Here is an 8688-nt window from a genome sequence, read left to right on the forward strand (position 1 = left end):
ACTGCACCCCATATGGTTGCCAGGTTCTAGTCCCAGTTGCTCCTCTTCCAGTACAGCTCTCTGCTGTGGGCCAGGAAGGCAGTGCAGGATGGCCCAGGTGCTTGGACCCCTGCACCTGCATGGGAGACCAGCAGGAGACACCTGGCTTCAGATCGGCATAGCTCTGGCCGTGGTGGCCATTTGGGGGATGAAGCAATGGAAGGAAGATGTTTCTCTCTCTCTCTCTCTCTCTCTCACTGTATAACTCTATTTGTCAAATAAACAAATAAAAGAGAATAATTTTAGGCATTTTAAAACAAAATAATTTATATTTAAATTTATTACAAACTTGATAACTTAAGTGCATCCTTGTTCAGAAATACAACACTTATAGAACTGAATCAATGAGACCCTCATCTTGGAGGTAAAAAGAGCAACAATTTTTGTTCTCTACCAGCCAAAGAGGGGAATAAAACCTCAAACACCATTCTCTCACCATTGCATACCTTTTAAATCCATGTGCTGATTCAGGGGTTCAGGAAGACATCGTCATGGAGTTAAGATGAAGACTCTTCTGAGAGAGTGCCTGGGGGAGGGGAGACATGGACAGAAATGTGCATGGAGCAGGTGCACTATGCCAAGAGCCAGTGCAGCCAGCTCTCAGGGATCAAAACCACTTCATGATACAATGTCCTGGCAACGTGTCAGTGGCCAACAAAGTACATTTTCATTTAGGTTCTATTCATGTGTTTTGAATTGATTTTAGGTAATAGCCACTTGCAATTGAGGGAAGAAGCTGGCTAGTTGCTGGCAAGATGTCAAAACTCAAAGCTTTCAGGTTTCTCTAGGGTGTGCTTTGTAGGTTCTTTCTGCCCACTGGATCCAAAAAGACCTATATGTACATTTATATGTATTTTTAAATGCTAGACTCACTTGTTAACAGTTTAGATGAAAGCACAGCATCTATGCCAGTGTGTCAGCAACCTGACACTGCCAATCCCTTTCCACCTCAAGACCAAGGCCACCCTTGCCATCCCTCATCCATCTGCTGGGGCATCTGAGATACACATTTGTAGATCAATATTATTAAAAAATAAAGTAGCATAGTTCCTTTAATTTAGAAAAATTTACTATATAGCTTGCATTCAGAACCACACAGAGGCTTAATAAAAAACAAGAATCTGTTGGGATAAATGCATTTTCTATCCTGAAAAAAAATCAGACTTACACATCACCTCCAGTTAAGCACCAACCAAAAATAAGGTTTATATTAATTAAATCCTGAAAAACAGTTTTTTAAGAGGGGAAGAATCTGATTCACAGAAGAAAAAATAACTTGCAGGCATTCCATGGGGCTCACAGACACTGCAAGTGCCTAACCAGCGACTCATTCTCATACATAGTGGGAGGAGTGTTTCATTTGTGGCAATGCAGCTCTATGCAACCACTCCCAGACATAAGATTTTCACTGAGGAGACTTGGGGGGAGTGTTCTGTCCTCTGTGAAGACACTTTCCAACAGCTGGGGGTGAGGGCCAGTGCCCAGGCTGCCTTCCCTGGTCTTTGGGGACTCTGGGAGTGGACTTGAGGGCAGGGGGCTCCCTCTATTTCTCCATGGGCACAGCAAGCTTCTTCACCTCCTTCCTACAACTGCGGGGGTTTGACTTTTGTTCTTTTGGGGGTTGCAGTGGGGAAGAAGGCGGCTCTTTACTCGTTCTCTGACAAATCTCCACGTAGCTGGGATTTTGCATTTCTGTGGCAGCTCCATGCACTGCTCTGATTTACACACAGTTGTAGTAAGGAGAGAAGGGAGTCTGTCCACAATGTGGGTTTCCCTCTGCTTTTCTACCACCTTGGGATCCTCAGGTGAATGGGCTGGGAAGGGGATCATTCATATGTTGCTGATACAGCACAAGAAGCCAGCAGTGAGTGCTCTCTGGGACCACTACAGGAATAGCATTCCTACTTGCATCTGCATGGAGGTTCCTTTCCTTTGATAATGCTATTATCAAGCTACATAGCCTGTTTTTAAACAAGCCTTCTCTTCAATTTGCTTGCAGCTCCAGGTAATGGGGGGAAGTTGGACAGCCCCAGTTCAAAATTTGTGATGGAGGCTTTGGTCGTGTTGGAGACTGAGTTTGGCTGCTTATAAATTTCTCCTCCCTTTTCTTCCTATAGCCAAAGGAATTTTTCCTGCTTCTGGGAGGATACTGTCTGAGTGAAGTCAGAGAGGTTGCAGGCTTGAAGATTGGAGACGTAAACACATGTATAAATCCAGTATTTGGAAATAGAGTTACCAAGTGTGGATTGAAATAGCTATGCATTGTTGACAATGTCTGGGGGCAGTCAGGCTGTACAGAGGAAACTGTTGTTGGGGACTGTATACTGGAGGTAAATAAATTATGTGTAACACTGTTGTGTATAAAGGTTCATATAGAGAGACCTAAATCCATTCTTTGGCAAAAATGGGTTTATAGCTATTGCCTTGGCTTTTAGCTGCACCTTAATTGGCTTTCCTTGAAAAGTTTTGACTTTCTGCAGGTATTTGTAAGCCTGTTGTACATCAGCTTCTGCTTCAAATGTAAAAAATCAATTATCATTATAAGCAAATTCAGTTTATAAATTTCAGTAAATTATTTCCTTTGAATAGTGCTTCTACCTCTTCCACAGGGGTAGATTCAGATATTTTTTGCAATATTACTATGCAGCGATTTTGATTTGGCCTTAATTTTTCTCCCTTCTCATCCACCTGGACTAAAGGTAAAGATCTCAGCACTTCAACAATCAAATCCACACTAGTGCTGAGTTTCTTGATATGGTCAAGGTTAGCTACCATTGTAATTAGAGCATACTGATCACTATCCATCTGTGATGTGAGATACATGGCACTAGCAAGAGTCTCCCTAGACAAACAGAATTCCAAATTTTTAAGTACTTCTTGAGAGTCTTCCTGGCTTTCTGGTTGAGATTCATTTCCTCCTGTTTCACTATTTTCAGGTAGAGATCCGTATTCTGCATGATCCAGATCCAAAGTGTTCATGTCTGTTTTGACTCATCTAAATCTGGTAATGCTGTATTCTCATGACTTTTATCACCATCACCATTGACACCCAATCTCTGTGGGCTGCAGTCTGCACCATGGCTTGCTGTCTCCTCCCATGCAGCACTCAAACCGACAGCTGTACTACTTGCTTCCAAATGTAACATGAGTCCCCCACACTTTCACATTAGGGTTTAGCTCTCAAACCTTAGTTGTTGGTACCTGACTCAAAGCTTGATGGAACTTGTTTGAGAAGTAGTTTGAGACATAAGACCATTCATCAAATGAGAGCTGTTCTTACCCTCTTGGCTTTGCTGTGCCTGCAGATCAGCCACAACTTTAGCATCCTGATCAGAAGTCATGGGTTCTACAGGGAGAAGTTTAATGTAAATTTCAGGATGCTGCCTGCGCCACCAGCCCCACCCCACCGGCCTCCAGCAGGCTCCTTGCTGCAGCCCAGGTGCCCAGTGACCCCACAACATGCAGGGAGAGCCAAGGAGGGAGATTAGGAAGAGGCAGAGCTGCCGGGCCAGGCTGGACATAGGGAGAGAGGGCCGGCATGGGCCAGGTGCAGTGACAGAAGCAGATTCTTCCCCTTTTGGGCCAAAAATGTATCAACCTCGAGACTCCAGATCCCCAATACTCCTTCCCTTCACATGAGAACACACCTAAATAAATCCTTAAAAGGTTGTGTGTGAATCAATCTGGCATAAATTCACTAAATACCAAGTTGATAGCATCCATCATAGCGCAGATGGGAGACTGAGCAGAGCTCAGCATCGAACCACGGTGCTTCTGATGAGAATACAGGGCCCACATTTTCTCAGAAAGGAACACTGGAGGGACCCAGCTTGAGGTGGGCCAGGGGCAAAAGTGCTTAAAGGATAATAACTGGGCATTCTCAATGAATAGGATTCACTCATGGTATTTCTGTAAGTTTGAAGCAATTTCAAAATTAACTACTCTTAAAATGACCAAATTGTAAGATGACAATATCCATATCATGTTAGTAAAGCAGGGACAGCATCAAATACTATGAAGGCTAAACCTTACCCAATTCCTATTAGGCCAAAGTTGTAAAACTTGTCCCTTCTAAGCACCTACATGTGTGGAGACTGCACAAAAAAATAGAATAACATTCACAATGCATTTCTTTTTGTGAATATATTTGTGATAGCTTGGAAACAGCTTGATCTTTCTATTTTAAAGGTTTTGAAAACCCTGTTGCTCTTCAAAAATAATTATTTTATTTTTGTACTTGAAAAGTAGAGATGGGGTGTATCTCAAATCTGTTGGTTCACTCCCCAACTTTATGCCACAGCTGGGGCAGGACCAAGTTCAAACTAGCAACCTGAAACACAATCTGGGTCTCTACAAGGGTGGCACGGACTCAACTCCTTTAACCCTCATCACTGTCTCTCAGAATGCACACCAACATGAAGCTGGAATCAGAAGCAGAGCTGGGACTTTTCCCAGGCTCTCTGACATGGGATGCAGGCATCCCAAGCAGTGGTCACACCACTATGTCAAATGGCCACTCCTTAATTTTTAATTTAGTTTTTATTTGGAAGTCAGACTGAGAAAGACAAGCAGCAGAAATCACTCATCTGTTGGCTTACTACACAATGCCCACCACAATCAGGGCTGAAATAGATGAAAGACAGGAGCCAGGAGCTTCATCCAGGTCTTCCATATGGTTGACAGAAATGGTTGGACCATTATCCACTGCCTTCTCCACTGACTAGCAGGAATCTAGATTGGAAGAGGAGTTGCCAGGACTCAAACCTGCACTCCTGTATGAGATGTCAATATAAGAAGAGCAGCTTGACCTATTGAATCACATGCTAGTTCCTGCATCAATTCAAACCAGTGCATTCATCCTATCCTATATGTATTCAAAGAATGCAAAGCTGGACATCCCCTCCTTTTCCTTATTTAAAGAGTCTTAGTCCTGCTCCACCTCAAGAGCCATGGTTTACCTTAAACTGAATCTGGCTGGTGCTGTGGCTCAATAGGCTAATCCTCTGCCTTGCGATGCCAGCACACCGAGTTCTAGTCCCAGTCAGGGCGCAGGATTCTGTCCCGGTTGCCCCCCTTCCAGGCCAGCTCTCTGCTATGGCCTGGGAGTGCAGTGGAGGATGGCCAAAGTGCTTGGGCCCTGCACCCCATGGCAGACCAGGATAAGCTCCTGGCTCCTGCCTTTGGATCAGCATGGTGCACCGGTCGCAGCATGCCAGCTGTGGCGGCCATTGGAGGGTGAACCAAAGGCACAAGGAAGACCTTTCTCTCTGTCTCTATCTCTCACTGTTCACTCTGCCTGTCAAAAAAATAACAATAAAAAAAGAAAAATAAAATAAACTGAACCTGCCTTCCAATTTGCAATCCTATCCTGTATCTGAAAAACATCTCTCTGATTTTATTTTATTTTTTTAAACTTTTATTTAATGAATATAAATTTCCAAAGTACAGCTTATGGATTACAATGGCTTCCCACCCCCATAACTTCCCTCCCACCAGCAACCCTCCCCTCTCCCGCTCCCTCTCCCCTTTCATTCACATCAAGATTCATTTTCAATTCTCTTTATATACAGAAGATCAGTTTAGTATATATTAAGTAAAGATTTCAACAGTTTGCCCTCACCTAGCAACACCAAGTGAAAAATACTGTTGGGGTACTAGTTATAGCATTAAATCACAATGTACAGCACATTAAGGACAGAGATCCTACATGATTTTTTTTTATGAATTGATTAATTTTCTATGCAATTTCCAATTTAACACCAAGGTTTTTTTTTTCATTTTCAATTATCTTTAGACACGGAAGATTGATTCAGTATATACTAAGTAAATATTTTATCAGTTTGCACCCACATAGAAACACAAGGTGTAAAAATACTGTTTCAGTACTAGTTATAGCATCACTTCACATTGGACAACACATTAAGGACAGATCCCACATGAGACATAAGTACACAGTGACCTTTTGTTTTATATAGTCCAGGACTCTCTGGTCTTGTCTCCTTGCCTACTGGCAGATTTGGGAAAATTTTTAATCCCATTGGGTGAATACCTGAGAGTTAAAATGTTAGATAAGTGAATGCTACATTTTTTTCCTAAAAACTCTTCCTTGAATTAGAATCCATATGTCTTACTGCTCATAAAACAGATGTTCTTCAGAATCACATCCTGTACAGTTTTCCTTCAGATGTCTCAAGCAGGGCCTGAACTTCCTTGGTGACATCCATAATCATATCCTTGAATGTGACTAACTCCTAAAATATGGACATCCTTGCTCAGCCAAGGCCATCTGTACCAATTCCTAGGAGAGGTCATAACTGTACCAAGTGGGTGGCTCTATGGTTTGAAAGTTTAAACCATGGTTGGGATTACCCTCAAGTATTTCTCTGTGCTGGCCTTCCAAGTGTCTTTCCCACACAATCACTGGGATATGTACACAATCTGAACAGTCAGTCATTTCAATATATGGGAGTGTCACAGCTATGCTGTGAAATAGCCTGTAGATGTCTGAGTAAAGTGGGAAATTATACATGATTATAAATTTTTGAACTTAAGAACACAGAACTATTTCCTTATCAGTTTCAAATGCATTTCCTAAATCATTATGAGGCAGCTAAACATGAATTAATTCTGACATATCAACTATGACCATGAGTTAACTGTTCTCTGAATATGAACCTGAGGTTCCTCCACAAAATGACTGAACATTGGAAGAGGCAAAAGCTAAAGTATATGGTGTTCCTTATGTAGCAAATAATAAATGGGGTTCATGTCTATTTGTGTTTAGGTGGAGAGGATGATGAAACAGTAACCAGCACTCTTCAGATTGAACAGTCTAAATACAAAACCTGGGGTTCAGCAGGTGTGGGTCTTTCACCTCTATCTCCATTGTGCTCACTGTCACAAATAAGAAGCAGTTCTGGACATGTTCGGATTCCTGAATTGCTGCAATATGATGGTCTTAGACTGATTTCTTCTGTGGTGAGGACTGCCTTCTCTCTTCTCTGGGGTTTCTAATCATCGGTTATTATTTTCCTTGTATCTGTTACTATTATTATTTACTGACTTGAGAGGCAGAGTTTTAGAGAGAGAGAAGAGGGAGGGAGCTCTTCCATCATCTGGTTCATTCCCCAAATGCCCACAATGGCCAGAGCTGAGCCAATCCCAAGCCAGGAGCAAGGATCTCCTCTGGGTATCTCATGTGAGTGAAGGGGCCCATGCATCTGAGCCATCTTCCACTGCTTTTACAGGCCATTATCATGGAGCTGGATTAGTTAGAAGTGGAGCAACCTTGCCGGCGCCATGGCTCAACAGGCTAATCCTCCACCTTGCGGCACCGGCACACCGGATTCTAGTCCCGGTTAGGGCGCTGGATTGTGTCCCGGTTGCCCCTCTTCCAGGCCAGCTCTCTGCTGTGGCCCAGGAAGGCAGTGGAGGACGGCCCAGGTCCTTGGGCCCTGCACCCCATGGGAGACCAGGAGAAGCACCTGGCTCCTGTCATCGGATCAGCGCGGTGCACTGGCCAAAGCACACCGGCCGCGGTGGCCATTGGACGGTGAACCAATGGCAAAAGGAAGACCTTTCTCTCTGTCTCTCTCTCTCTCACTGTCCACTCTGCCTGTCAAAAAAAAGAAGTAGAGCTGCCAGGACACCAACCAGTGCCCATATGAGATGCTAGTACCACAGGAGGAGGATTAGCTTCCTATACCATAGTGCCAGTCCCATTTCCTTGTCTCTTAATCCAGTCTATCTGCTAAATGGGAAACAGAATATTTCCAATTTAATGCCATCTCAAAAGTCATTTAAAAATTGTCATGTAACATTATTTTTTTTATTGTTACATGCCTTTTAAATCTATAGCCAGAGGGCCAGCATTGTGGCATAGTGGGTAAAGAAACTGCCTGTGATACCAGCATCCCTTATGGGTGCTGGTTCAAGACCTAGCTGTTCCAATTCCAATTCATCTCCCTGCTAATATGCCTGGAAATACAGTGGAGGATGGCCCATATGCTTGGGCCTCTGTACCCATGTGAGAGATCTGAAAGAAACTCCTGACTCCTGGTTCCAGCCAGAGCATTGTTGCCATTTGAGACATGAAACAGTAGAAAGAAGATCTCTTGCTCTCCTTCTCTCTCTCTTTCTTTTTTTCTCTGTGTAACTCTGACTTTCAAATAAATAAATAATTCTTTTAAAAAAATCTTAAATCCACAGATAAAAGTAAATAAAATTACTCTTCATAGATTATATGTATTTTAAAAATATGGATAAGAGGAGCAGGCAGGTCTAGTAGTTAGATGCCTGAATCCTACATTACAGTGCATAAGTTTGATATCTTCATCCAGAACCATACTCACAGTTTCCTGTTACTGCAGACCCTGGAAAGCAATGGTGATGGTTCAACAAACTGGGTTCCTGCCACCCATTTGGGAAACCTATATAGAATTCTTGACCCCACCTTAAGTATTGGCACAATCTTGACCATTGCAGATATTTGGGGAGTGAACCAGTGATGGGGAGCTATAAGCCTAATAGTTGATTTTATTTTGCAGCCAATCTTTTACAACTACCTTGATACACAGAAATCTATTCAAAACCAGACCATCCCTGAAATCCTTAGTTTGCATGCTCACATGCTGATGCTTAGATGTTCAA

The 8688-nt window shown here is 42.9% G+C and overlaps 1 pseudogene; it reads right to left on the reverse strand.

The window, feature by feature from the left end:
* Positions 1-1444: 1444 nt before the first annotated feature.
* On the reverse strand, positions 1445-3380 carry LOC133764811 (la-related protein 4B-like; annotated as a pseudogene).
* Positions 3381-8688: the final 5308 nt, after the last annotated feature.

Source organism: Lepus europaeus, chromosome 7 (assembly GCF_033115175.1).
Source record: "Lepus europaeus isolate LE1 chromosome 7, mLepTim1.pri, whole genome shotgun sequence".
Taxonomy (NCBI): Eukaryota; Metazoa; Chordata; class Mammalia; order Lagomorpha; family Leporidae; genus Lepus; species Lepus europaeus.